Source organism: Pseudorca crassidens, chromosome 18 (assembly GCF_039906515.1).
Source record: "Pseudorca crassidens isolate mPseCra1 chromosome 18, mPseCra1.hap1, whole genome shotgun sequence".
Classification (NCBI taxonomy): domain Eukaryota; kingdom Metazoa; phylum Chordata; class Mammalia; order Artiodactyla; family Delphinidae; genus Pseudorca; species Pseudorca crassidens.
Window position 1 is genome coordinate 53691782 of NC_090313.1, and position 27415 is coordinate 53719196.

The following is a 27415-nucleotide window of genomic DNA, read 5'->3' on the forward strand; positions in this document are numbered from 1 at the left end:
CCTTAAGATGCTGTTTTCAATTATTTTGCATAAATACCCAGAAGTGAAATTACTGAATCATAGGTAGTTTTATTTTTAATTTTTTTTGAGGAAGCTCTTCTGTATTCCTGACTTCAAAATATATCACAAAGCTATAGTAATCAAAATAGTATGGTACCAGCATAAAGACAGATAAATAGACCAATGTAAGAAAATAGAGAACCAGAAATAAACTCATGTGTATATAGTCAAGTGATCTTTCACAAGGGTGTTAAGCCTACAGATGGGGAAAGGATAGTCTCTGTAAAAAATAATGTTGGGAAACCTGGATATCCACATCCAAAAGAATAAAATTACATCCTTATCTTAAATCATACACAAAAGTTGACTCAATGGATTGAAGACTTAAACATAAGACTTAAAACTATAACACTTCTAGAAGAAACCTGTGATTGTTAATTTTATGTACCAACTTGACTAGCTAAGGGATGTTCAGATAACTGGTAAAACATTATTTCTGGGTATGTCTTTGAGGGTGTGCCTGGAATATATTAACATTTGAATCAGTAGACTGAGGAAAGATCACGCTCACCAATGCAAGTGGGCGTCACTCAATCTGTTGAGGCTCTGAATAGAACAAAAAAGCAGAGGAAGAGCAAATTTTCTCTCTCTACTTAAGCTGAGACATCCATCTTTTCCTACCTTTAGACATTGGCACTCCTGGTTGTCAGGTTTTCGAAGTCAGACTGGCTTCCCTGGTTCTGCAGTTTGCAGATGGCAGACTTCGGGACTTCCCAATGTTTATAATCCATGAGCCAATTCCTATGATAAATCTCCTGTTATATCTATTTATTTATCCATCCATTCATCTTATTTGTTCTGTTTCTAATACAAAAATATAGGGAAAAAACTTCATAACATTGGTTTTGGCAATGATTTGTTTATTATGACACCAAAAGCACAGGCAACAAGAGCAACGGTAGACAAGTAGGGGAACATCAAACTAAGACATTTCTTTACAGAAAAGAAAAAGAGTCAATAAGTATAAAGGCAACCTATGGGATGGGAGAAAATACTTGCAAATCATATATCGGATAGGAGGTTAATTTCCAAAATATATAAGGAACTGCTATAACTCAAGAGCAGAAAATCAACTAACCTGACTAAAAAATGGAAAAAGGACTTAAATAGACATTTCTCCAAAGAAGTCATACAAAAGGTCAACAGGCATATGAAGAAATGCTCAGTATCACTAATCATCAGGGAACTGCAAATCACATCAAACTTGTTAGGAAGGCCATTATCAAAAAACAAAAAAATAACAAGTGTTGTATTAAAACATGTGAAGAAATTGGAAGCCTGTGCACTGTTGGTGGGAATAGAAAATGGCATACCTGCTATGAATAAACCTTACCTTGATTGTGATATTGACATTGTGTCTCAGGTAGGGACATTTCTGTGATGGTGGGGAGAGTAGCTGGCATGTGAAATAGAGCATTATCTTTTATCAAGTTTGGTTTAAAGATAACTAAACCAAATTGGCTTAAGAAAAGAAGGATTTCAGAGATGTTTTCATGACCCATGGTCTGAATTAAGGTTGGAACCCAAGATTTGGTTAAGGATAAAATATTATATAGTCATTATTCCTTCTCTGTATCACAGTGGGGATTTTGTGAAGAGAGGCTACAGATGATAATCACACCCAAATATCAACTCTCCTTTCCATGGTTCACTTAGGATTTTCATACATGCTTAGATCTGATTGACTAATATTTCACTCTGATATTTTTGCATCTTCATTCATGTGATATTTGTCCCTAGCAATTCCTGGCATTTCTAATCTCATGTTTGTTAACTTTTGTTGAAAGTTAGGGCAATTTAGCAAAGGCAATTTTTTTAAATGTCAGTGTATTCTGAGTGACAAAAAATGTTTGATTCTGAAAGGTTTGAATAAATATATATATGGGATTTTCTGCACCAAGTACAATTCTGAATAATTTTGACATGCTTCTTAATGTCTTTAGGTAAAGAGATTACTTTAGGTTTTATGTATCCTAAATCATTTGTCATATATGTTTTTTTCTCAAAAAAGTCCATTTCCTTGATTTTTTTCTGCAAAATTAAAAAAATGTTTTTATTCAGAGAAAAAAATCAACACAAATAACAAATCCTTTAGAAAATGGCATATTAAAAGTGGGTATGGCCAAATCTGTAGAAAATTATTTAACTTTATATATATATATATGTAAATTCTAACAATTATACACTTAATACTGTTGTTTTCAGGAAAATTTGGGGCTTACTTATTTTCTACATGCCACCATCTCTGAGTTTCTCAATATCTGTATCCTTTTGTTATCAATAGGATCAAACATGTTGTCACCTCAATTTGATTTCATAAGATGTTTTAAAACATATTGTAAGTGAGCTAGTCTTTTGTGCTGCCTTGTATAATATCCCTCCCTAGTGAGTGGTCAAATACTTGGTCTCATAGTTTAAAAAAAAAACAATCATTGACCCTGAGACTCTTAAGATGAGAAAGTACAGAGTGGCCACACATTCTTATGTATGTACATTTTTATGTATGTTTAAAGTCATCTGAGTACTGCTTTTTATTCTCCTCTCAAATTTGAATTCTTCATGTTCCTCTGGATATCATCCATGCTTATGGCTACAAATCATTAATCTTGCCCTTATAAGTTCTCAACCTCTTGAACCATTGCTAAGAGACAATGTTATGGAGAAAACTTTTGATGTAGTCCTTGGTATTACTCCCTCACAACTTCAAACTATAAGAGATTATATTTCTTACAAAATTAAATGAATGTATTTCAGGAATACAAGAAATACCAGTGTCATAATTACAAGGAAAAAAAATACTTAAATAAAATTAGACAACTTCTCCCTGTTTGTTTTTTCTTCAAGCAATTCCAATACAATAAAAATTCACAGTCTTGTTGATTCTTTAAGAGGTTGCTTTTTTTCAGTAAAACATTGATTAACTAGTATGAGACATTTAATTAACATTCATTTTCCTGCAATCTGCTTCTAAAAATTAGCACCATATTATCCGAAAACAAACTGAAATTGAGGATTAAGTAGGGGAAAAAAACCTTCTGGAGTATATTCCACGGTAAATATAGACTCATCCTAACAGTATTCTATAAATGAAATCTAGGCTACCTTGCTTTGCTCATTTGAGAGCACAACAATTTGAATCAAAAACCTTCTGTAGCAAAGGAAAGCAGCCCTGAATAAATGCACCATTTGCTTTGTTGATTTATTTTTTTACTTTAAACAATATTGAAGAGAAGTTTACTTTAGTCTCCTAGATTTGTTTTCATGGGAATGTTTGCTTTACATATGCAAAAGCATCTCCCTATAGCATTAATATGGCATATTCATCTTCAAAGACACTATGCTTTTTTATGCACTGTAACAGCCAAGTCTGAAAAGTCTGAAATGAAAGCTTTCAAGTTTGTTGACTCTGAAACTATTTTGATTTTTTTCCACGCTTCCATAAATGTCCTTTTTCTGATTCGACACTGGGAACAAAAAAAGCAAATTTTGTCAGCATAAGTCACCTAAGGAACAACATCAGTTGTTGTCTCGCTCGAGAGTTTTCTAGCGCCCTAGATATTCAGAATAACTGAACTTCCTGGACCCCTACCAAGTTCTCTATCTCTGACTGCCTCTGTGCTGTAAATTTATCCTGAAAACTATGATTTTCTCCTCAATTGCTGCAGCTTCCTAGATAAAATGAGAACTCTTCCACAGATTTTCCTATCAACTTCAACCTGGAGGTAGGATTTAGGAAGTTTGCAATGATTTCCTCACTGTCTTCAGAGCACCCTTCCTCAAACTCAGCATTAGAAAAGAGCACACAGAAATTCTGGTAATAAGACTTTACAGGTTCAAAAAGGTTGTCTTTAAGCACTTTCATTTTGAAAAGTCCTGTTAAGTTGGTTCAGCAAGGACTCGCAGTAGTTTCCCATTAAGTAGCCTTCAAGCGTGTGCTGTCTAGCAATGTGGCAGTTATGTTCTCCCAGATTCATTAGTTTATATTCTCATTCATCTGCAGATTTAAGTTTGAGTTTCTCAGAATGAAAAATAGCTTCTACATTCTACTTGAGAAAAGCCAACATCTCTTTGAACTGATACATCATAGGGTCTTGGCAAATGGGTATCACCATCTACCCTAAACCTGTGCTCAATGTAGATGCTCAAAAACAAATCCAGTTTGATCAAATACTCACTTACTGATTAAAATGAACTTTGCTTTGGCTAGAGTGTAGAGAACTTTATAAAGAAAGGTAAAAGCAGAGCAGAGAAAGGAAAAGAGTGGTAGGTGATCAACCTCTCCAGTTCCTGGACATGGTACTTCCAATGTTAAAATGGGGAAAGTCCTAGGCAAACCAAATGAGCTGTTTACCTTGTCTGTTATTTTATGTTATGTTATTTTTAAATTTAATTCAATTTTGTTTTATTTTAATTTATTTTACTTTATTTAATTTTGTTTTATTTTCTTTTATTCCAGCCTTATTGATGTATGATTAACAAAAATTGTATGTATTTAAAGTACACAACGTGATGTTTTGATATACTTCTACATTGTGAAATGATTACTACAATCAAGCTAATTAACATATCCATCACCTCACTTAGTTACCATTTTTTTGGTATTGTATATTTGAAATTTGTTACCCTAATTCTTAAGTGCCCTCAAAATTAACTCTACCAGTACTATTTAGATTTCACTTTTAGGGAAAATTGGCATTTGCCCTTTCAGCAAATAAACTACCTAGACAGGAATAAAATAATATTTCCATCTACCAATCCACTGATTAACAAGCATTGTTACAACCTATCTTTTTTTTTTTTAATTTAAATGTTCTCGAAAAGAATTTTTCAAATGAAATTGTTGCTAAGCAGGTAAAAAGCATTTTAGTCTACACTGGTTTAAATTCTAAGTCTGCTCCACATGACAATGCATACTCATACTTCAGAATCCAGACTAAGAAAGTACTAGTCATCCTGTCTTCTCTATCAGGTTCCCATCTCCATGGTTCAGAAGATATGGATTTTTTTTTTTTTTCTTTTTGCGTTACGCGGGCCTCTCACTGTTGTGGCCTCTCCCGTTGCAGAGCACAGGCTCCGGACGCGCAGGCTCAGCGGCCATCGCTCACGGGCCCAGCCGCTCCGCGGCATGTGGGATCTTCCCGGACCGGGGCACGAACCCGTGTCCCCTGCATCGGCAGGCGGACTCTCAACCACTGCGCCACCAGGGAAGCCCGTATGGATTTTTTTGAATGTCACTTCAAGAGGAAAAAAAACTGGATATTTTATAGGCTATCAGTTTTGACAGTGAAAGTAAAGACCTAACCCTCCCTCTTGCTATTGCCTCAAGGTATAGCTGTAGAAAATAAACAAAAATTGTTTCCAAGGTAAAACTTAGGTAATAAAAAACAAAACAACATCTGTGTCAAAGGAAACTCTAAGAAAGTTAAGTCTGCATAGTTTGACCTGAAAACCACCACAGCTTGTTTGAATTACACGGCCACCTGTCACAACTGTGCTCCAGATACTTCTAAAACAGTAGGAGTTTGTCACATAAAAGGAATGTGCAGGATTTAAATTATTGGAGACCAGGAGGCCACCCCAATGAATGTGAAAGTTTTCAAAACAGAAATGACAGGACTCAGTGTCTCCTAAAGCCATGTAATACTCCCTGTTGACGGCTGCCCAGAATTCCTATAGAGAGACTGAGGATTAAAATAACAGTATCATCATTGGATTTCTAACAAAGTTAACTTGTACCAATTAATAAGATTAAATTCTTGAATACCCACCTTGCGGATACATAAAACGTTTTCTAATGATATATACAGATTACTGAGTCAGTTTTTAGTGTGAGCATAGTAGGCAATCAACTGGATGGTACCACTGGAGGCATTGCCTGAGATATTTCTCTTAAATACATTAATTGTCTTATCATAACCCCCAGGGGAGGCTGAAAGTCCACAACATGTGAACCCATCCCTTGAGGGCTGCCTCCTCCTATGTTCCTCTTTCAAATTACCTTAGAAAGATGACAATCAAATTCATTGACACTCAGAGTCAATTGGTTTAAGAAATTGCTTACTTTTTTGCTCTCCATCCTCTTTACTGCCTTCTCAAATACCTCACAGTTCTGGGGATAATAATACTAATACCTAAGGAGTAGGGCATGAGACAGAAGATGGAATTATATAATAAGTAACTCCATCTGAGAAATCTTTTACGTGCTCCATCCCTAACATGACTGCTCTCCAAACATGCACTCCAAGCCCCTCATCCAGTCTCAGCAGCAGCTCCCTCCGAAACAGGACACCTCTCACTCTACAGTGTGCTGTACGTTGAACTTCTCAACTTGTCTTAAATAACACCTAGTTCATATTTTGTCTTGGACCAGGTTTTCACTTCCTGAAATACCCTTTTTTCATCTCTTTTACCCCCAAACCCAATTCTTTTCTTTATTTTTTTAATTGAAAGTTAATTTTTTTTATATTTTACTTTTTTATTTCTTAACTTTTATTTTATATTGGGGTATATTTTATTTACAATGTTATGTTAGTTTCAGGTGTACTGCAAAGGAGTTCAGTTACACATATACATATATACATTCTTTTTCAGATTCTTTTCCCATATAGGTTATTACAAAATATTGAGTAGAGTTCTCTGTGCTATACAGTGAGTCCTTGTTGATTATCTATTTTACATATAGTAGTGTGTCTATGTTAATCCCAAACTCCTAATTTATCCCTCTCCGCTACCTTTCCCCTTTGGTAACCATAAGTTTGTTTTTGCTGTCTGTGAGTGTGTTTCTGTTTGGGTAAATAAGTTCATTTGTATCATCTTTTTAGAGTCCACATATAAGTGATATCATGCATTTGTCTTTCTCTGTCTGACTTACTTCACTTAGTCTGATAATCTCTAGGTCCATCCATGCTGCTTCAAATGGCATTATTTCATTCTTTTTCACATCTTCTTTATCCATTCCTCTGTAAATAGACATTTAGCTTGCTTCCATGTCTTGCCTATTGTAAATAGTGCTGCAATGAACATTGGTGTGCATGTATCTTTTCGAATTATGGTTTTCTTTAAAGACCAAGCTCATTATCCCCTGTGGTTACTTCTTTTCCAGTGTTTTCTTAGCTCTTTCATGATATTTATTGCTTTTTCCTGATTATCAAAAGTAATAAATGATCAACACAGAATATTAAGAAAAACTAATAAAATACACTTAACTTTATTGTGTACATACTCTGTATATACACACATAATCTGAAGTCTTCTGTAAATTTACCACACAAGAAAAATCACTGTTTACATTTAGTTTATATCTCCCCAACATATATATGATTTTTTTCTTTTATGCTCTTTGGCAGACAATGTTCAGGCTGATTGCAGACCTATTGTCAATGCTCATCTAATTCATCTGTGCTTTGAGATGCTTTGTGACACACAGAAGTTAGAGCTAGAAAGAGCCTTGGGAATCAGAATCTAACTACTTATTTTACAGATGAGTGAAGTGAGGACTAGAGATAGTTATTGCCTCACCCTAGATCATTGTTTGTAAGGAGCAGAGTCAGAACTTGATTCAGATAAGGTCAGCACATTCAGTTACACAGATTGTGCAATATGCAGGGGAGCCTATACATTTACCAAACTGTGCACCAAGGCTCAGTCCTGCATCTTCTGGAGCAAGGCTCACAAAAGCAGGATCCACTTATAATGCACTTGCAGGGCTTCTAATGCCAAGTGTAGCAGGAGGTAGTGAGGAAGATGGGAATAAGAGGGTGTTTCTAATTCAACTGACAGCACTGTGGATGCAAGCAGTAAGACTGAATCCAGGCTCTTTATTTCCCAAACTGATGCTTTCTTCAGTACTTTTTGTTTCCCACTGCATCTTTCTTCCTAATATAACATATTTTTAAAAATCATTCCCAGTTAGATATTACTCTATAATTTTATACTATTTTTCATATATATAGTATTGAATATATATATATATATATATATATAATCTATACATAAGAAATCCCCCCAAATCCCATGATTATTAATTTGTTAGTCTGAAAAGAAGGTGCAAACAATAAGCAATGGTTTGGATTGATTATTGGAGGGCACACTTGAAAAGACAGTATGTCAATAATGATTTATTAAAATTATTGGCTATGACAATGACCTTCATCTCATCTCATGAACATCCAGCAAATTGCCTTACACTCTGCAAATATTTGTTTAAATTAACTCCTATACCACATAATAGGAAATGCCAGTGGTTGAGATAACATAAAAGCAACAGTATAATTCATTCTACCTTGTATGAAGAATAATTTTGATCAGCCAAATTTGAATATGAGTAAGGGAAACATTTATATAAATTAGAGAAAACAATAGCGTGAGGGTCAAAAGCAAAGATCTTGCTATTTCCAAACTTTATCCAAGTCTGGACTCTGCTACTGATAGTTACGAATTGTGTGATTCTCAGAAAATTAATCTGTAAAATGGAAATGATAATACTACCTTTTAGGGATCTTCTAAAAGGTAAAAATAAAAATAATGCATCCTGTGACATGCAGCAAAAACTCAATAATTGTTAGCTATATTATTGATGTTCTGTACTCATAATTTAGGTGTTTTTATTTTCTTTATAAAATATCACTCTTTACTGATAAATAGGAGACTTGTTTAAGGTGACTCTCATAAATAACTAAGGAGAAATTATATCTCCCAAAACCTTATTCCAAGAGGTTTTCCTGAAGGTTTCCATTGATATAGTTAACTGATATAACGTTTGATTCTTTTGATAGTTGTGAACTAGAAATTTGATTCAGAAAATAAGAGAAATAGATGTCTGTCTTACAAATTAAAACTGGGATATCTAATTTGAGATAAAGTGTTAAAATATAAATACCATCATGAAAATGTTTCAATAACTTTCTGCATCTCAAAATGGAATCAATTACTCACAAAAGCAGTACAGCCTGTTGAAACTGCATTACTGAGCTTCTGTAGAAAGCAAAAAAATGTAATAATTCACCAGAGATTTCATTTGAGTTTTGGGGAGCTTCAGCAAACCACCTCAATGAGCTTAATTACTCTGTGAATGAGCACAAGGATTAATAAGAAGATCAGTGAATGTTAGCAACATTACTACTGATATAACATATTTAGAGGAGGAAACTCAGCATCCTCCCTCCTCCCCAAACCTAGACCTTGGAGAATGGATGATCCCAAAACACGCTGAGTAAAGAACAGGTTTTTTGGGCTGATGAACAAATCAGCAAATTCTTACTCCTTCTCTTTTGAGGAGATGTAAGTTGGAAAGTTAGAGAGTAAAATCAGAAGTATTCCATTTACTGGGTAAATAAAAATACTGTACATTTGTGGCCTGGATTTTACTGTAGCTTTTAAAAAGGGAGAAAACACTTTATGTCATATTACAGAGTGATTCTTGCTAAGTGAAGTAAGGAGCAGAACAGTGTCATGAAATGATACTTTTTGGGTAAAATAGGAGGGATAAAATAATAGAAGCATATTTGCTTAGATAAGCATAAAATATCTCCAGAGGAATATATAAGAAATTCCTAATATTGCTGGTTTCCACAGACAGGGCACGAGTGCTTGGGGAACATGCATGGCAAGGAGGCTTCACTGAATATCTTTCAAATTTTGAACAATGTGACAGCCCTGCTTATTTAAAAATAAATACAATTAAAAAGCTACTTTTATACTTTTTCTCAAATACCATCTTTTTTTCTGACACAGCTATTGCCTCTTCTCTGTTTTCTTCTAAATATCTTAGTAAACAGCATAATGTCTCACATGATTTCTATATCATTACCTTACAAAATAGTAGCCAACTTCTAGTAAGAATGTCACTGAAGCCTCTGGAAACTATATATAGTTCAAGTATTAAATTTGCATCAACATTTCATATCAGACTCCTGATATTTACCTATATTTTTCAGACTGATGTTTTATGAAACTTCCTCCTCTTCTGAAGAAACAGAGCCAGGGTCTTCCTAGACCTTGAACTGTGATTTATTTTCTTTGTCCTAGTCTGACCCACTTCTGCATCTTGGAGACTTGCTAACTCTATGCCCTTGAGGATGAGAAAAAATAAATCCTTGCAAGTTCCTGGAATATAAATTACAGGGAAGTGAACAAGATAAGTATGGTATAGAAAATTGACTTCCTTTTCCCCAAGGTAAGGTTTCAGAAGTCTTTCCTTTGTTTCTTTCTAATCTATGACTCAAAGAATTGAGGAATTGAGGCAATTTTTCAACTAGTGTATTATTTGTTCATTTCATAACATTTTAGATAATTATTTTAAACGTTTTTCACCGAGGTTCTGTTTAGAAAAGGAGAGAATAAATTCATTCCCTAGGGCATCTGAGAATGTGGAGAAAATTCCAGTTATTCTTTATCCAAAAAGCAAAAATCACACTTCATATATATATATATGTGTGTGTATATATATATATATATATGTGTGTGTATATATATGTAACTTAACTTGAACATGTATGGAAATTTAGCAATCTACATCACATGAATATGTACCAGCCTTGTCTGATGGTTACCCTTTGCCTATGGCCCAAATCTTTTCACATTTCAGTGACAGGAATTCACACATGCTAGTTTTGAAAGTAAGGTGTTACATCAGAAATAATACATTATATCAGAAAATAATAGCACTTTATTAACACTTTGTAAAATCCTTAGACATAATTTTCTCATCTGATGAAAGAGCATGTGAGATAGATAAGTCAAGAACCATTTACTAAGTACCTACTCTGTGTTAGTTATTTTCCATTTGTTACCTAATCCTCACAATCAATCTGATAAACCATTATGAGTGCTCCCATTTTATTGATGAAGAAAATAAAGCCACAATAAGTAAGTCACAATCCCAATTTGGAGGATGGAGGAATTTCATTGACCCATTGGCCCACCATGGTTAAGGAGTCCACCTCTAGTCCAATTAACTGTAAGGAATTTGCCAGAAAAAGGAACGAAACTGTGTCATTTACAGAGACGTGGATGGACCTAGAGACTGTCATATACAGTGAAGTAAGTCAGAAAGAGAAAAACAAATATGGTATATTACCTCATAAATGTGGAATCTAGTAAAATGGTGCAGATGATCTTATTTGCAAAGCAGAAATAGAGACACAGACATAGAGAACAAACGTATGGGTAACAAAGGGGAAAGGGTGTGGTGGGATGAATTGGGAGATTGGGATTGACATATATACACTGCTATGTATAAAACAGATAACTAATGAGAACCTACTGTATAGCACAGGGAACTCCACTCAGTGCTCTGTGGTGACCTAAATGGGAAGGAAATCCAAAAAAGAGGGGATATATGTATACGTATGGCTGATTCACTTTGCTGTGCAGAAGACACAGCAGTGTAAAGCAGCTATACTCCAATTAAAAAAAAAAAACCTGTAGGGAGTTTGGCACAAGACCCTTTATTTAGCACATGCCTGCTGCAGTAGCTCAACTTGACAGGAACCTTTCAGAAAAGGTGAGAGCGGGTAGGCTCAGTAGGTCCCATAAAATGTGAGTAGCATGTTGTGTAATATCACAGAGTTGTGAAGCACGGCAACCAAGGCCCAACACTTTTAGCTCTACCTTGAAATCTAAGTGCATCCTGGATTAATATGATTAATATGAACCCTCTGCCTTGAGGCCAGAGTGGGTATGGAACACTATTCAGTAGACAGATGGTGCTTCAACTCAGATCTAAAGAATGAGAGACACCTTGTCAGTCAGACAAAAGGGACAACATAGGCTGAAGAATAGAGAGCATATCAAAGCTATAGATTTACTAGAGAGAGAAAATGTTCATAAGTGCTGAGTAAATGAATGCACTAAACACTATGGCACTGTAGAAATACAAGTGTGATTGGAGGAAGGCTGGTGTGTAAAGTAAAGGGAAATATAGGAAGGTGGTACTTGATGTAGGGTTTTCTATGGCTAAGCCACCATGTTTACAGTAGAAGCTGAAGGTGATGGGAGTTATTGTTGGACTTGAAGCAGGGAAAATAAACACTCAGATTTGTCTTTTTGAAAGAATATTCTGAAATCAGTGTGGAAATCAGATTGCACAGGAGTAAAATAGAGACAAAATAACCATTTGGGATGTTATTAGAATAATTCAGGCAAGAAGAGTTGAGGATGCGTAAAAGCAGTGATAGTGATAAGGAAGAGGGATGACTTGTGTACAAAAGCAGAGTTGACAAGCCTTGATAACTCTTTTCTTCTAGGACAGAAATATGTTTACCTGCCTGTGAAATAGCTATTTTCATCATTGTGAATAGGTTAAAGGGGCATAATTAACCCCTTATCAGAATGTAAATCCCTGGTTTTATAAATAAATTGTTATTTACAAGGTAGTATTATTGGCATTTAAGAAAGTTGTTTGGAATTTTATATTTGAAATTCATTTTCACCTGATTAGAATGATTATATTTATCAATTCTGATCAACTTTAAACAGGGTGAATTCTTCTTTGCTCTCTCCAACAACTGAATCTAAAATCATATCCATATTCAAATAAATGAAGAGTAAATTTTTTTTAAGTTTAATGTTGAAAAATACTAAGTAACTCACTTCCTCTTGTTCCAAAATCTCTTGTTCTTAAAATCCTTTTAGATTTTAAAAAGGAGGGGAAATGCTCTCCAAAGGTTGTCTGAGAGAAAAACAACTTCACAGATTAAATCATGCCTTCATTTAGATCTAAGAGGAAAGTTGTGATAATTTGTCTCTGTGGAGGCAGAGCACATCTCTGGGACTTATGATTTGTTAACTTGTTTGCTGGACTTTTTTTCCATCTGCTTATTTGTTTTCCTTATTTTATTTATCTATCTGCGAATGGATAATTATCCCCCCACCCTTTTTGTCCCCTTACTGTTGACGTTCTGTTTTTGTCAGATTTGTTTTCCCTTGTGTTCTTACTGCAGTCATCATGCAAGAGGGTGATACATTTTTCATTTAACTATAATTTTCTTTATCATCCAAATGTCAAGATTAATAATGGCACAAGCAGATAAGAAAAAGCCTCTTTAGATTTTCTATGGTTTTACCACATAATGCCACATTATTTAGACCAAATCACTCAGATCATTTATGAGTACACACTGAAATCATCAAAAGAAGTTAAACTATCATTTAAGTTAAAAAAAACTCAGTAGGGGCAAGCATTAATACCCAAGTGCCAGTTAACAGTAAAGTTAAAACCAAAATATTCACAATGTTTCAATGAGATATATTTCTGTAGTGAATTAAGACCTTAAAATATTATTCATTTTGTTTTATTTCATGTCTGAAAAATATGATCCTCTGTTGTTAAGACATCAATTACCATTAAGTCAATAATAACTCTAAAACCTAATTTTCTTTTTAAACATTTCACATATTAAAATTGTAGCTCTTTGGAACTAACAGATTCTTAGGTTTTTCTGGAAAACCTAGTCTAGTATCCAAAAACTCAAATGGAATTTAAATCTAGTGATAGAATGACCAATGAACATTATTACTTAATTTTGACAGGAGAATATTTGGAGATCAATTGAAAGAGCAAGTTTTTAAACTATCAAAATAAGGAAATTGATATGTTAATTCAGGTTTGAAAGGAAACTGTCTATGGGGCTTATCTATCTGCTATACCATCTGTGCAGGGAATGTATATTATCATGTATAGAGATCTTCATGATATAGACAAATATAAAAACTGCAGACACAGGTATAATGCTATATTTTATGAAGTATATTGTGTTAGTTTTCTAATGTTGATATCACAAATTTAGTGGCTTAAAAAATAAAAATTTACTGTCGTATTTCTGTAGGCTAGAAATCCAACAAGCATCTCACAGGACTAAATCAAGACATCAGTGGGCTGCATTCCCTTCTGGAGGCTCTGTGGGAGAGTACATTTCCTTGTCTCCCCAGCTTCTAGAGGCTGCCCACATGCCTTGGCTCATGGTTCCCTTTCTTCATCTTTAAAATTGGCAATTGTAGGTTGAGACTTTCTCATATAGCCTCACTCTCACTGCTCTTGCCCTCCTCCTCCACTTTTAAGGACTCTTGTGATTACTATTGGGCTCACCTGGATAGTTCAACATATTCTCCCTGATCAAAGTCAGACGATTCACAACCTTCATTCCATCTGCCACCTTAATTCCCCTTTGCTGTGTAATTTAACAGATTACAGGGATTAGGACATGGGCATCTTTGGTGGGGGTAGGGCTCATTATTCTAACTGAAACATATACATTTTATGCATTTCTCTAATTGTCAACTTTGTAATTACATGTAAATTACACAAAAGGTCATTTATTTTTTATCAAGTTCCAAAACATTTCCAATTTATATAAACTTGGATTTCTTTGAATAAGTAAATGTTATAGGATTAATAGAAATTACCTGAATTCTTAAAATAGTTAATAACAATAAGGAGGTATAACATCTATGCTCATATAGTTAATGACTTTGTATTTTAATAAATAAGTATGGAGGAATAGAATATTTAAGGCTAACTTCCCCAATAGTTATATATTTTAGTTAAAAAGTATTTAGTGTAGTTCTAGGATCTGATTTAGAATTCCATATTCAGTATCTATATGTTCATATCTGTATATCTACATCCCATATCCCCTCACATCCTTGGAAAAGACTATGTTATGAGGATTAGTACATTGTTAACCATCTTTTGATTAGAAGCACTCTGGTTTTAATGTGAGAATTTACATGGATAAGTGTGTTTGTGTGTGTGTGTGCGTGCATGTGTGTATGAAAGGCAATTTGTTTTCTGCAAAATAATTGAGTTGAAATGACAACTTCAATAAATAGTATCTTTGCAAATATTAAGCAGCATGACTATTTAACTGCTATCATGGGCCAAGTCAACATTGCCAGTGCAATAAGACCTATAAAATTTGACACATGCTATAGATCTCTACTTGTATGATTTTCTTTATAGATTTTGCTGAGCATATTTTGAGGCTTTTGCCCTGCATTATCTTTATGAAAATTCCCAGGTTTCATTTTGTTAATTCTAAGTTCCAAAAAAAAAAAATCTTAACCTCTCATGAGTCACTGGTATATTTTAGTTTCAGTGACATTGAATCCTGTGGCTATCCAAGTTTTCATCTTTCCTTGGCTGTCAGGATCAGAGAACCAAATTTGATGTTGACCTCTAGCAAGTGAATAAAATATTTCGCTATGAACCTTTCTGACTTAATTTATCCTGGTTCAGTTAACCCTCATTTTCATTTATTCTACTTTATTTTTGTGTCATACTATAATGTATATATCTGTATGCCACATCAAATTATTTGAAGAATAAATAAACATATCATCTTACAATAAGACAGTGCATAGAACTAAGAATTTGGTAACTCAGCTGAAAAACTGAGAATAAAAGTGAATTAAGCATACAGATGTTAAACTGTTTTTTGTTTCAATCAGCTACACAAATTTTCTAAACAATAATTTTGGGAGAGTTTTACAGATCAGATATGGAAGCACAGTAGAGATGAAACAGTGTAGAAATTCTCTTTCCTGTAAAATCCAAGAATTTGATTGTCATAATAACCTGACCTAATATAGTACATGCCTGGAAGTATTTATCTTAAATCTATACTTTGGCTGAAATGGTCTGATAAATTTCAAAATACTCATCTTTCCTTTATTGTGACTTTTTGCTGACCCTATTGGTGGAAATTTCATCATATGTGAAAAGATTTTATATTTTATTCCCAGAATATAACTTTTTTTGACTCCCTAGCATGTTATACACCTTTTTGAAATAATAAGTAAAAACTTAGAATTGGCTGGAAATGAAAGAAATGGACAATTTAATACATTTCAGTAGCTTCTCACATATGCATCCTGATTACATGAGTATTCTTCCTGGAGGATGATGTTTCAAAGTACTGGCAAGTAGAGGATAATGATTAACCACAGAGCACTTAAAGACACTCTTTGGTTTAGTAGTTAAAGCTTTTCCTTTGGGGAGAAACATATCTTATTCTCAACTCCATTATTAACTGATAGATTCACCATTAGCAATGAATCTTGAACAACAGCCTCATAAGGCTTTTTTTGATACCCTCAGGGGAATTCACACCCTCACTATGTCTTGGCTTCCCAAATTACTTAATATATAATAGGCAGACACTATGTAAAGAGTTTAAAGTTTTTCAATAAAGATGTTCATTATGGGAAAATGTGATATAAAATGTATGCTCAAACATGAAAAAAATATATATTGATGTTACCATGTGGTGAAAATAAATCATAATTTTCAACCTCTCATAAGACAAGTTTACATGATTCCTCAAGGTCAACCAATGTCAAATACACTATCTCTTCATAACCTGAAAGGTGATTAGTTTTCTCCGTCACTGAATAGGTTTTAAGACCAAAGTGTCAGCTTATTTTTCCTCTATTTTATTTACTTTGATTGTATTTTATCAGAATTGATTTAAAAACTAAATTAATCATATTCAAGTAACTATCTCTGAGAGCTTTACCAATTATTTCCTCCAAAAATGTCAAAGCCTCAGCCCTGTAAAACATGAAACAGAAAGTCTTGCTTAGCACATTTTTCTCTTTTAATGTAAATTGAATGAGCCAAATTTTATGGTCTAATTTGATTCTTCCACACTCTTATAGACACAGTCACAGTCTCAGAGGGGTTTCATTACATTGAATTAGTACAAACCAAAGTGCATTAAATGATAGGCATTGGAGAAGTTCTATTTCAGATAAAAACACAGCATTCAATAAAAGGATATCTGCTTTCCTGCCTAGTATGTTCACAGAGAGACAAATAGTAGGCTTTTGGCATTACACCCTAAGGTCTTAAAGTCAAATGCTCTATTCTTGTTCAGTGATAGCTTTTAAAATGAAAGAAGAGGGTTTTGGTTTTCAATGACAATTGTCATAGGATATTAGAGGTCCTTGAAAACTCAGAGCTAGTCATCCTTACCTGTCTTATAACATAATGGAACCAGCATTAGATCTGATAACTCAGGCTTTAGCTCAAGGCCTTGTCACTACAGTCACAAGGATTCCTGTCTAGATTTCTAAAGCAAGAACACCTACAATCTGGTTAGCACATGGCAGCACTTTTTTAATCCACAATATTAAAATACTAAACAAAGTTCTGTTTGAAAGGTAAAGCCAGGTATCAGCATGACAGGTAGCTAAATGGAATCTATGGCAGAGATGCATCAGGTGGGTCCAGGATATATAGCCTCATGCCTTTCATAATTTTTATCTTTCATTTTTATATGGAAACTTTTTCATGGTCTGCGATAGGGAATTCATTTTATTTTTCTCATACTAATAATTAATTATGAATTAATCAGTCTCTCCACATTCTCAAACAATGCAGGAATCTTAACAGGCTTTTATTTACTTCAAAACTATCCTTTCCCACAATCTATTATTTCTAACTTGTTAATAATGTCATAAAAGTATTATGTGAGTGTATGTGTGTGTGTTTCTATTCTTAATAAATAAAATTTACCAGTGTGACTTAATAATACTTGCATTAACTAATTTTTCCAGGTTTTTTAAAAGAATTCTTGAAGAAGCACATTCTTTACTATTTGTTTAAGCTAAAGTCTGTGGTTACTCAATTTTAGGAATTTTTATATGCCTGAGGTTGTATTTATTTCACCTTCACTTTTGAACAGTTGCTGTGGCTAATGAACTTCAGGTTAAAACTTATTTTTTCTTAACACTTTGGAGATATTATTTCATGTGTCTTATTGCATCTATTATTTCTAATATCATTTTGTTTCCCTTTCATTTATGGTAATTTACCTCTCCCTCTGAAACATTTTAGCATTTCAACTTTCTCTTTGATGAATTAAGGTTTCATCAAGCTGTGGTTAAAGTGTGAGTTTTCTCTTATTGATCCTGCCATTGATCTCATGTCTTTTATATTCTTAAAATTATTTATACTTATTTTGTCTAATATAGCATTTTATCCTTACTTTCTCTTTACTTCTTTGGATTTCTTTAAAAGATTTGGAACATCTGAAACTATTCTTTGTTCTCCTCATTCACTTTTATTTCATATTTCTATCTCAGCTCCTAGACAAGAAGTTGGGCAAGTAGATTGAAAAATCCTCTTCCCACCCCAAACATATAAAAGGGAACTGTTCACATCCTAGAAATAAAGAATAAACATGTAGACAAACTAGTAAGCAGGAGTGATAGCCACACATCTCACAGGACTGACACAGCAGCTTACATATGCTAGTTCTAGGATTTTATTACCTGTGTCCCGTTGCAGTTACAAGAATAGTAGAGATTTGAAAGTGGCTGCCTACGCTACAAAGGAGTCAGGAAAAGACTGTATTAACCATAGGCAGGAATTGAAAAGTTTATTCCCAACAGTCTAAAGTTGATACATAGATTACAATAGAGAACTTTTCAAGCCTAAGACTGCACAGCTTAGCATGGAATCTGAAAATGTGTTACATGTTGCAAAACTCATGAACTGAGAAACAAATATAAAAACTGGTGTATAATCCACTACTGTATATAAAATAAATAAACAACTAGGACCTACTATAGAGTGCAGGGAACTGTATTCAATATCTTGTAATAAATTATAAGGGAAAAGAATCTGAAAAAGAACACACACACACACACATATATATATGTGTATATATATATATATATATATACATATATATATGTATAACTGAATCACTTTGCTATACACTTGAAACTAATACAACACTGTAAATTAAGTATACTTCAATAAAATTTTTTTTCAAAGCCGGTGTATAATCATTGACTAACAGTGAAACCATCCACAATTAAGGCTCTTTAAGCGAAGTCTCGCCTAAGACTCCCTGTGGATAACTCCAACAAAGAGGAAGCTAAGAGACAAATGATAAATCACTTCAGAAAGTAAAATGCTAAGACAGTGCACAGACTTAATGTTATAGAGTTTGAAAGGTAGTATTGTTGTGAATTTAAAGCCTACATTTCTATCATAAAGAGCATCAAAACATTCAGTACTTTAAATCCCAAAGTGAGTGACCCATGCTAGCAAGACCATTAAGCCACATACTCCTTGAGAATTCCAGGTTCTCTGCATCCTGTTACTCAGTGGCTGACACTGGTTCACTCTCAGTTGGGGCTCTGTGGTTTTGAGAGGCTCTTTCCTACTAGAGAATACTTGAGGGACTGAAGTTGGCTTTGGGGATAAAATAAGCATAGGTTTGGCCATCGAGGCTTGTTAACCTCATTAACAGTACCACTCCCTAAGATGGTTACATTTTACTGTTGCCTCTGTTTGGCTTATCACCCTTTCCTCTTATCCCTCTTTTGCAGTGATGGCTATCTTTCTGCTCTGTAAAATAATAAGCTTATTTGGAAAACAATACCCTGAATCTGATATTTGAACCAAGGTAGATCCCTTTATTTAGCAGATAAGTTTTAATAGAAGGCTTTTGTTAAAGGTGCTGAACACAATACTTAGAGGAACATGAGCAATCGAATCTTCCAGTTCTGAAACAGCCCAAAGATTTAGGTTCTAAATATTGCAATTTCTGCTCATAACCCTTCCAAATTTTGACTGAGTTTATCTTTGTTACATAATGTTTGGTAATAATAGCAGGGTGCAACCAACTGAAAATTCTGGCTCTTTCTAGTCACTTCCCTCTAGAGCTAATACACGCTTTCACTCTGGCATGTGGTCTGACTTCCAAATTACTGGAGGCAATGTCATAATTAATTATTTCCATAACATAACAAGAATTACCAGCTTTCCAACCTGCCGTATGTCTTTTTTTACCATCCAGTGCTTGCCCTCTATGTCAATGGCATATATTAATATTTTAGATATTTCTTGGGGATTCTTCTTTCAGGTAAAAAACATCCCATTTTATTGTGGTAAAGAAGTTACTATAACAAAAAAGATCAAAAATACAGTAACTGAAATAGTATAAAAGTATACCTCTGTTTCATATAACACATGAGTATTCCAGCTGCTGGTGTCTCTCCCTCACAGTCATTCAGAGACACAGGTTCCTTTCATTTGTTTTCCCCCTTTCGCTAGGGTGTCTGCACTTCTCTGATAGGTCAAAACTGGGTCATCTCACCACATTTAGATTCCAGACTGTACTGTTTTAAGGACAAGATCTAGAAATCTATTTCACTTTTAACTTCATTCTGTTGACCGAAACTCAGTTACATACCTATCTCTAACTGAAAGGACATATTGTCATTTGTCATATATTGAGACATCTTGTCTCTAGGTGGACAGTAATGTTCCTCCTTAAGTTAATGGCTTTATCAATAAAAGGAGAAGAGGAGAACTGATACCAAGGCTACTGTTAGCTCTCTCCCCATACAATCTAATAAAATAAAGCAGTGCCTTAGAATAAGTATGCTTAAAATGTTGGAATAAGACACTTATAATGTTGAAATAAGTAGAAGAAGATATATATATAGATATATACATATATACATATAGTATGTTTAAGTAAACAAATAGAAGATAACATAAAGCCAGAAAGTTAAGAAACGTCATATATGGAAAAAAAAAACTTAAGTAAAAAGACCCAACAAGGAATAAAAAAGAATCAAGTAGAAAGCTCATAAGTATAAAATTTCAGATCTTAAATTTTAAAAAGTTACTCAATTGAGAAGTTATATGAAAAATGATACAATAGTAAAAGAAACGTTTATGCTGTGCTTACTATCATCCACCATTGTTTTAAATGTTTTACATATGCTAACCTAGTAAGTATAGACTAGATCAGAAACAGCTAAAAAGAGATTAGTGAATTAAAAGCCATTTATAATAAGGTACAAGGAGCAAAAGAGATGAAGAATAAGAAAAAGAAGATAGGAGATACAAAAGAAGCATTTAAAAATGTACTAACTAGTACTGACAAAAGTGGTATTAACACTCAGTGATTGTTGGTGGATTTAATGTGGGCAAAGCAGGAAATTATTTCGTGAAAGTAGCATACCTATTCCATAAAAGTACTAGTATTCTCTTCTTCCTCTCCTACTTTCCTCACTCCTCTTCAAACTCCTATTCCTTCTAAATGAGTTTTCACTAAGCATGGGACTCATTCTTCTGCTTCTCTCCTTTGTCAGTTTCAACTACTTTTAGCATTTCAACCAACTGTCACTTTTATGTAAATAGAAGTGCCAAATATACATCTCTTATTTTTATTATTGAGTTCCTGGTTTGATTTCAAACTTTTCTTCAATAATGTTCATGTATTTCCCCAATTAACATAAAATCCATTATGCTGCAAACCAGACTGATTCATTCTCTATGAAATACACTCAATTTTCTGCTCAGTTTCTGTCTTTACATTAAGAATTCTTTGCTTATCCAATCATGAAATTTTTTATTCATTCATTCAGTTATCAGATATATATTTAATAGCTACTGTAAGATAGGCACCGGTAATAAAATGGAAAAAGAGAGAGTTAATATTCCTGTACATGGAGGTTAACATTTGTATCTAATAGAACAATCCATAGTTCTAGATCTTCTGTGTGTGTGACTTTGTGTGCATGTGTGCACTATGTAGAAATAAACAGTGTCTTGTGATGGAGATCACCAGTGGCAAACCACAGGGTTTGTCAAGGAAATCTACTATTTAAGGAAACCATTTAAACTAGGATATAAGGCCAGCCATAAAAATGATCTCAGGAAAAGTGTTGGTAGCAGAAGACAAAGTCAGTACAATGGTTCTGACATGGGAGAGAGAATTTGATTCTATTTTAAGAAGAGAAAGAATAACTGGAGTGAAAGAAGAGATTAGTATGAAATAAGTTGGAAAGTTTGGCAAAGTCTAAAGCATAGAAACCTTAAAGGTAGAGTTTGGATTCAATTCTAATTGAAATTAGATTTGAATTAGGCAAAAACACATCTGCCCCGGAGATAGAAATTTGTTAATCATCATCACCTAAAGCTTGATAATAAGCAAAATTGCTTTGGGAGACTATAGATAAGGAATAGCTTAGGACAGAAATCCTCTTTTCTCCAATATTTAGTGGCCAAAGTGGAGGCTCTCCCATAAGACGGAGGGGGACTTGATGATAAGTCCCCCTCTAATGATATCCAGAAGTAAGGGGTGACTGTACATGGGTTTTGCTGAATATTATGTAAAAAGTTTCATGAAAATGAATGGCATTTTCCCCTTTCATTGTATTGTTATGTCTTCTCTTTTAATTCCAAAGATGATAGTGCAATAAAGAAGACATAAGCTGTATCAATGGCAGCTATGTTAAAACATTGGTTTTCTAATTCAAAATACCCCATTTTGTGGGCCCAGGAGCTTTGTAATACAGTTTGCTACTTAAGAAAATAATTGCTCAGTATGCTCAAAGAGCAAAATTTGAATTATCTGAACAATTGTCAGAGTGGGAAGCATAAGGGCAGATTTTGTTCTCCTGTTTGTTTATTTGCATAAAACTTTATGTCATTGCTGCCATGAAATGGATATTTTAGTGTGTAAAATCTTATTGTGAGCCAGTTTTTAAATATGAATTTCAATTTTGATTAAGTTAATTAAGAATAAACACTTGTGGAATGACCTCCTAAATATGGAAAAGAAAACATAGACCAGAGTTAAAATTTAGGGTGTCAACAAGTCAAAGTGCCTTCTCTTTCAGCTTGCATCACTTCTTGATTTTGCAGTATAGAAATATCCTTAAAGATTTGTATTCCAGAGAAAAACAATCTATGGCTTTATTTTCTAAAATTATTGAGGCTGTCTGTTTACCGACAACCGTATCAGGGCTGCAGACAAACAGTAAATTCCAAAATATGGTAATAATTTTGAAATTATTATTATAAGTAATATTTTTGGAGGAGAAGTATGTACATGGATGTGAGAACATTTCCATTGTCTAGATAAATATGGCCCCAGCTTAGCCTAACAAGGTCTACAAAGTAACATGACTCTATTGTTAGGGAGCTAATATGCTCCTCTAAAGAGAGGTTTTGTATTTTGTTTTGTTTTTGCTTTCCCTGAATTATCAGAGGGTTCACTGAAAATGAGACTCTGTAAAGTTTTACCATAACCGATTTAACATTTGGAGATAGACTAGAACCATATGGCAATCTATCAAAAAATTCAAGTTCATGAAGAAAATTGGAATGGTGGCCCTTCTAATTGTACTCAATTCCTAAAACCCTCACTACAGAAGACTGTCTTATGCGTGAAGAGTTTTACCAAAATCACTAACTACAAAAAAACTAGACCCCTCATTTTTTCTGTTTTTGTTTGTTTGATTTGTTAAACAAAAGAAAAACACACAACTGCTGAAGAATGGATAGGAATAGTGTTTGAGAACATCTCAGGTACTCTGAAACCAAACTATTCAGAAGTTTAGAATATGATACTTTAGAAATAAGTGGAGAAAGATTGTGGAGAGGTGACAATAAATGTGGATTTTATATTTCTGATGTTAAATATTATGTTTATAATGCCTTACTTTCAATCTGGACTAGATGAAATAAATTTTCAGAGGTGGTTGTTAGTTTCCATATTTATTTTTTTTTACAGTCATTAGTTTTATGTATAGGTGTACTATCCAATGATGTTTTAATAGAAATCAGAATATGTATTTGTATTCCCCTAAGGCTAAATGGGGCTTAACAATTGTAGGTTTTACATCACTAATTTTCCTCCCAATTCTAAATGTTACCAATATGAGCAGTCATTATTTACCTTCACTGTAGGGAGGGGAAAATTAAGTCATGAAGAGCAATAGTTACTTTTACAAGATCAGAGCGTGGCAGGTAGAAAACACTGGAAGGAAATTTCTAACATCATTTATATTCAGCCATAGCTCTTTAGTTGCTGTAACACTTGAGTGAAAATTTCCCTTAAGCCCGCTTTTTATTCAAGGGGTGGAATGAAACATTTTGCAATACTGAAGCAGGATTGTAGTTATTTCCCAGATGGAAAGTAAGGTCAAATTTCACAAGGCTATTTAGATTGAAAAAGACAAATAGCAAATAATTAATAATTTGTAGAATAAAAGAAGAAATAAACTTAATAATAAATTTACTTCTTGCCTTCAAATTCTTCAAATTCTAAAATCAAATTCGAAATATGGAAAATAGTGGAATTGAAATTGGTTGAATAACTTCAAGGTAAACAATGCAAAATGCTTATGCATAAATTATTTTCCAGACTTTTATTTAAAATATGCCCAAGCTTGAGTCTGAGGTCCGGCTCGGCGGGGAGGTTTGGCAGCGGAACTGGCCAGGAAAATGCCAGTGGAGGTGATGGCTGAAAGTTTCTTTAGTTTCAAAAAGTTGCTGGATCAGTGGGAAAACCAGGAGCTCGAGGCTCCAGGAGGAATTGCTACACCCGCAGTGTATGATCAGCTTCTAGTTTTACATCTGCTTTATAATGACATGAATAATGCACGATATCTTTGGAAAAGAATACCACCTGCTATAAAATCTGCAAATTCTGAAATTGGGGGAATTTGGTCGGTAGGACAAAGAATCTGGCCGAGAGATGTCCCCGGGATCTATACCACCATCAACGCTCACCCGTGGTCTGAGACGGTCCAGCCAATCATGGAGGCACTTAGAGATGCCACCCGGAGGCAAGCCTTCACCCTGGTCTCTCAAGCATATACCTCCATCATCGCCGATGATTTTGCAGCCTTTGTTGGACTTCCCGTGGAAGAGGCTGTGAAAGGTAGCCTAGAACAATGATGGCAGGCCGACTCCACCACAAGAATGGTCATGACCAAAAAGCCAGTTTCAGGGACCCTGGATGTTTCCTTTAACAGGCTTATTCTCTTATCGGAGCCTGCCCCCGTTCCACCCATCCCCAATGAACAACAGTTAGCCAGACTCACCGATTGTGTGGCTTTCCTCGAAAACTGACTTATTATTCTGAGTTCAAGATCCACCTTCAGAATCCTGAATACTGACAGAAAAATGTAAAATTTTTATTTTCAATTTTATTGGATGAATTAAGCACCTCAGCATTCCTTACTGAGTATGTGATAAAATACATATATAATATGAAGTATATTATATATATATTGTCCTTAACCATGCTGAATGGTTGTTCATGAAATGTGACTTATTAAAGACATTCATGAGAAGTATTAAGTTGTAATATTTCCTTTCAGAAGAAGGGAAACTAAGTGTGGAATGCATTGTTTGGGAAAGAAGCTATTAAGTGACACATTTTGTATGACTGTCCTGTAGCCTATTGGTTGCTTATATTTATCCCTTGGGTCAAGTTCTGCCCTTTGGAGAAATACTGAACAAGTCTTTCATTTTTTGTGTGACAGGCCTCTGAATATTTGAAGTTGTTTATTGTATCTTCAGGTTAAAACCACCCCCTAGTTCATTTATTCTGCATTTGTTCAATAAATATTTAATTGAATTCTTAAAAAAAATTAAAAATAAAATAAAATACTCCCAAGCTTATATAGTCAAAATTTTGAGGTGTTTTATAGATTATAGTAAAAGAAATTTGAAATTTTAGATACTTTCATTCTCTAATTCATATTTAATTCTCCAACAGACATCTTAGATATATGTATAGCGTCACTATTACACAAGAGAAAACAGAGCCCTTGAACAGATTAAGTCATTTACTCAAGGCTACAGATTTACTAACAACATACTTGAGGTAAGAATGTTCTAAGCCTTAATCCATTGCTCTTGCTAGTATATCAGATTGACTCTTAGCCACAATATTTTTCTCCCTCAAAAACATTTTCATTCCGAATTGAAAGCAACCAGTGTGGGATTTTGGCTATGGTGGAGTAAAAAGGCTGGCAAATCTTATCCCCACAAAACAAGTACATAACTTGACCAAATGGTCAAAAATAACCATTTTAGTGCTCTGGATATTGAACAGAGGCAAACAACAAATTGAGTAGTGTTTACACACAAAACACTTTTAGAAGTTCCAGTAGGAAAGGTAGAGGTCTTGCCCTTTCTGTGTGAAGCTGCTTCTATCCCTCTCCACCCAGCTCCATTGGCACTGAGAACTGCAAAAATACTCAGCATAAAATGACGTCATCCAAATCCCTGCACTAAAAAACTTTACCCAGCTCTAACATGACTTCTAGGAGCTTACGGCCATGTCCCTAGAATGACCCAAGCCCTCCTTAAAATGCTTGCCTGAGAAAGCTTGCAATTATAAATCCTTCCTCTGCTTTTTTGAGATGTATTGATACATCTTCTACCATCCAGAGCTGTCTCCTCAAGGACCTGGGAGCTGTCACTTCAAAACACAGACATTCAAAAAAATAATTTTCCTCTCTTATCTCCCAGTCCCCATGGGAGAGTAAGTGCCTAATTCCTGTGGGTGTCTTGCTCCAAATTGTACAACTGCCTCCCATCATAAAGAATGAGGAATTTGTTTCTCTTCTGCTTAGTTACCAAACCCAGATGGACTGGTCTCATGGACCAATACCCACCCCCACACTTAAAACCCTTAGGTGCCTCACCCTAGTGTTTTAAAGTTCTCCTACTTTTGTTTTGGTGGAATTGAGCTTAGTTCTGTACTGAAGAGTTTTTTCCCCTGCTATAGAAGAATCTGAATAAAATATGTCTTAACAGCCTTTAACCAGTAGCTGGCTTTGTTTCTCTTTATCAGCACACTAGACTTATCAAACATTTGTTTCTTTTTAATAGCACACTAGAGTTATTCAAGTGGGACTAACTCTGAAAAACAGCAGCTTTGCTGACAGAGGAGGGTGAATTAACTTCAAGTGAAAAACAAAAATCCACACCCAGCAGCACTGTTACTGAAAGTAGCAAACTAGAAGAAAACAAATAGGGGTTCTACTTGAGGTAAGTGGAAGAGAATTCAAAAATTTTAGATATACAGCTAATGAGACAATCATAGAGGACCTAGATAAATCCTTCACCACCTATACCTGGGAAACTAGGAAACAACAGGTATGTGCTAGGAAGACCCAAGAGATCAAGGGCAAAGTAAAACCCGAGGCAAATATTAAAATTGCCTGAACTTTAGATGCACTTTCCAACCTACACACTAATCTACAGATAGAGAGTGAAAGTCTTAGGAGAATAAAGTTACTGCTCTGCCGAAACATTGACTAATCACTAAGCTAGGCACACACAGGAGCAACCCCTAGGAATCCATGGTTAAAAATAAAAATGAGACAAAATTTAAAATACTGATAAGAGATATCAGGGGCTGTACATCACAAGAGGAAAGAATTTGTAAATTAAATAAGGCACCTTTTTAAAAGTTTAGAAAAACATTAGAATCTAGAGCTTATAATTAATTATATTTAAAGGTCCACTTGTCAATAAAAAAAATATGAGTGCAAAAATTCAGAAAAGTGTGACCCATCCTCA

At 34.3% G+C, this 27415-nt stretch overlaps 1 pseudogene; it reads left to right on the forward strand.

Annotated features, from left to right (window-relative positions):
• Positions 1-24276: 24276 nt before the first annotated feature.
• Positions 24277-25071, forward strand: LOC137210969 (COP9 signalosome complex subunit 8 pseudogene; annotated as a pseudogene).
• The last annotated feature ends 2344 nt before the right edge of the window (positions 25072-27415 follow it).